General features: G+C 46.9%; 1 non-coding gene across 1 annotated transcript; it reads right to left on the bottom strand.

Moving 5' to 3' along the window:
- Positions 1-395: 395 nt before the first annotated feature.
- TRNAG-UCC lies at positions 396-467 on the bottom strand. Its single transcript has one exon. It is a non-coding gene; the product is annotated as a tRNA-Gly (tRNA).
- Positions 468-3,811: the final 3,344 nt, after the last annotated feature.

Raw genomic sequence — 3,811 nt, forward strand, 5'->3', positions numbered from 1 at the left:
ATTGGGGGAGGGGAGCAGAGGGCCTCCATGCGCTGCCTGGGATAGGGGCAGAGCACAGAGCTGCCTCCCCTCCCGGGTCTATTACAGGAGTGGGTGGGTGGGGTCTTTTGGCCTGCAAGGTGCAGCAGGTTGGACTAGATGATCACACTGGTCCCTTCTGACCTTAAAGGCTCTGAGTCAAAAAGGGAGAGGGAAGTAAAGGGGAAAAAATTAAAAAATAAACCCAACATTGTAATACCAGGATGACTCCACCTGCTCACTGTATAGTCCTGCCCCTTTCTTCCTCCCCTGTGTGTTTAATGACCTGCAGGATATTAATTCTCTAATTCCATTGATAAACTGATATAATGTGATGGAAATTAAACCAATTCCTAGCAGAGAAAACACCACATGACTGTATTGGCTGGGAATTGAACCTAGGTCAACTGCTTGGAAGGCAGCTATGCTCACCACTATACCACCAATGCATCTGGCAAAAGTACCACTTATGCTTGCCCAGTAAGGCTAGACCAGAACTGAGGCATTTTCCTGCCTGTTAAAATGTACTTGATTCCCATCACTAAAAAAACCACCTCCATCTTCACCTGGGTTTGAACCATCAGCCTTTCAATTAGGCCACCAAAGTTGTTAATCACAGACACAGGTAACTACCTACTTCCCAAGCTTGTCTATGAAGAACCTACAGGGGTACAACTGGCTAGTGAAGGAGGTGCACTGCTGGGGTTATAAGTTCAGGTCTCACCCAAAGCATCAGTTTTCATTAGCCATGGAGCTTCCCCCACTTACTTTGTCTAATTCACATGGAAAGTGCCATACGAGGGTGATGAGAGTAAATTCTAAACTCTGAAATGCAGAGGTCTGCCCAGAGATTGGGATAAGAGGTTTGAAGAGAAAAAGCTCTAAGAGTATAAAACCAGTCTCCAGGGGCAGGTACAGTACAACTCCTCAACAGGGAGCCATTTGGGGGAGGGGGTTTCACTTCCTCTGTTAAATGTCCTGAGAGGTATTTTAAGGTGAAGATAACGCCATGGCTAACAGTTGACTGGCATGTTCTGGGTTAAAGAACGGAAGGGACTTGGGTTAATAGTCTGAAGATTTGCGTTACCGTCACTGTCTGACCCCCCTTCAGTGCAGAGCAGGTTTGTACTTTGCTGTGTGGAACGCACAGACTCCTGGAGAGCAGGGGCAGCTGTTTCCATGGCAGAGAGCCTGGCACTTAGGAGACTTTCTTGACTTGTTGTTTTGAAGCAATTCAATAAAATAACAGTGGAGCTATGATGTCCGGTCCAAAATTTCAGCCCCCCCGGTGCAAAAATGCTATTTTAGGATCTAAACAGGCGCCTTCCAGCACTAGGACACCTGACCAGAGAGCTCAGTGTGGGTGGAACAGCTGCTGACTCTGAGGGTCCTGGCCTAAATCCACTTTCAGGAGGAAGCGTTTTGATTTATTTGATGGATAATGAGCACCAGCTACCAGGGGAGAAGCCCTGAGAGCTGCTGCCACTCCAGCTGCTGCCGGGGGTAGGGGGGGAGCCCCAGGGGGCCAGCCGCTCCTCCGGCCTCCCCAGGAGTGCTGCTGGGGGCCAACTAGCTGCAGCTGCTCCCACTACCCTTGGAACAACTGGTCGCATTGGCCGCTGCTTGGGTGGCCCTGGAGTCAGCGACAGTGGCCACTATAGAAGTCATGGAGGTTGCAGGAAGTCAGAATCCATCACTGCCACAACCTTGACAGACACAAGATCCCTTACAATGAGACAAAGCCCTCCCTGCTCTGACTGCACTTCCTAGAAGGAAAGAGAACAGAAAGTGAAGAGAGAAGGAAAAAGAGAGACTCCCTGTCACCTCTCTCCCCTGCTCCCTGCCCCTTGTATTCTATAATCCCATCTCACTGGGGTCCCTGTGCTGGTGCCATGGGGGTGACATTAGAGTTCTAGGGATTTAAGGGGAGGGGAAGGGGGCTCTTCACTTCTCAACAATTCACACAAATTTGTCTTTGGGCTGAAATTTCTCCTGTGGGGCCTCTCAGTCAGAGCTGTACCCCACCCCCTTTAGAGGGGACGGGGGGTAATTTTTAGTATTTTTATTTTGAAGTGTTTGGCTTAACCGTAATCTTATCTTTCCCTAACTGTATTGCAATTTTGCATTTATTTTTATTGTGCCTCCGTTTTGTTCATGTCATTGTAATTGTAACAGCAACGGAAACTGCAGGAGCAAAAACTGACCCAAAACTTAATTTCCCCATCATGCAGGAACAGATAAACATTGCACACAGCTGGAATCATAACACAGAAGTCAAGGGGATGGGAGACGCAGGTTTCCAAGTGTTCTGTCTTTCTCAGATGACACATTCCAGCCCCATTGTACATCTCCATCCTGTATGACCTGCTGGACTTTGACACATATATTGTTTCAGTCTATTGATAATGTGATTGTAACACAATGTGACTGAAATTAAATCACTTCCAGACAATGAACCAACAAAAGACAAAAGCCATCATTACATTGGCTAGAAAATGAATTCAGGTTAATTGCTTAGAAGGCAGCCAGGCTCACCCCTATACCACCAATGCCCCACACCCAACCCAGCCCTAGGAGAAAGGAACTGAAGCTCAATTTCAATCATGGAAAAATCTTCCCTGAGAAGGAGGGGCACAGCTTGTTTTAAAGATAAGGTTTGTGTTTGTTCCTGATACATACGGAGGGGCTGGATAGTGCTATGTCCAGCCCCCAAACTCTGGGAGGATAAGGAACAAATTCAGGCTGCCAGTGACCTGCAGGAGAGAGATGATTTTTTTTTTCTGTGATGTATGCTTTGTCCTAAAGGCCTTTGTCTGCCCCTTCCCAGTGACTGTTTGGTACAGGAATGCAGCCCTGCTCCTGGGTGTCTCCTGTAGAAATAATGTTTCTGTGCAAAACACCAAAGCTTGTAACAGAGGAGGGAAAGGAAATGGCCACGCGATGGGACCGGGACATAAGGAATGAAACCCCAAATAATTCTACCATGTTGTTGCATCCATGTTGGTCCCAGGACATGAGAGACAAGGAGGAGGGGGTCACATAATATCTTTTAAAGGATCGAGGAAGGGAGTGTTATTTACTCCTCAGAATAACACAAGAAGTAGGAGGGTCACCAAATGAAATGAATAGGCTGCAGGTCTGAAATGAACAAAAGGAAGTATTTCTTCACACAATGCAGTTAACCTGGGAAACTCTTTGCCAGAGGGTGTTGTGAAGGCCAGGACTAGAAGAGGGTTCAAAACTGGACTAGGTAAGTTCATGGAGGATAGGTCCATCAATGGCTATTATCCTGCATGGGCAGGGATGGTGTCCCTATCCTCTCTGTACCAGAAGCTGGGAATGGGTGACAGGGGATGGATCACTTGATTACTTGTTCTGTTCATTCTCTTTGGAGCACCTGGCACTGGGCACTTTCGGAAGACAGGATAGATGGATCCTTGCTGTGACCTAGTATGGGCGTTCTTTGTTCTAACTTCTGTTTGTGGAAGAGACAAACTTTGGGGCTACACAGAGCTGAAGAAGAGTTCTGGGTTAGCTCCAAAGCTTGTCTCTTTCACCAACAGAGGTTGGTCCTCTACAAGCTCTTACCCTCACCCGTCTTGTCTCTTTCGGACTCTGAAAAGTGTTTTCTCTCAACTCCCTTTGGAGAGAAATTAAACCGTAACGCTGAAGCACTTCTGATTGTGATACTAGGATGACAGGATTATTTAATATTATAAATAAATGAAACTAAACCTGAGCTTCCTGTTTTGAAACTGGTTTTCCCAACTCAGTTCCAAATTCTCTTCTAGAA

The sequence above is a fragment of the Mauremys reevesii genome, unplaced genomic scaffold, assembly GCF_016161935.1.
Source record: "Mauremys reevesii isolate NIE-2019 unplaced genomic scaffold, ASM1616193v1 Contig28, whole genome shotgun sequence".
NCBI lineage: Eukaryota > Metazoa > Chordata > Testudines > Geoemydidae > Mauremys > Mauremys reevesii.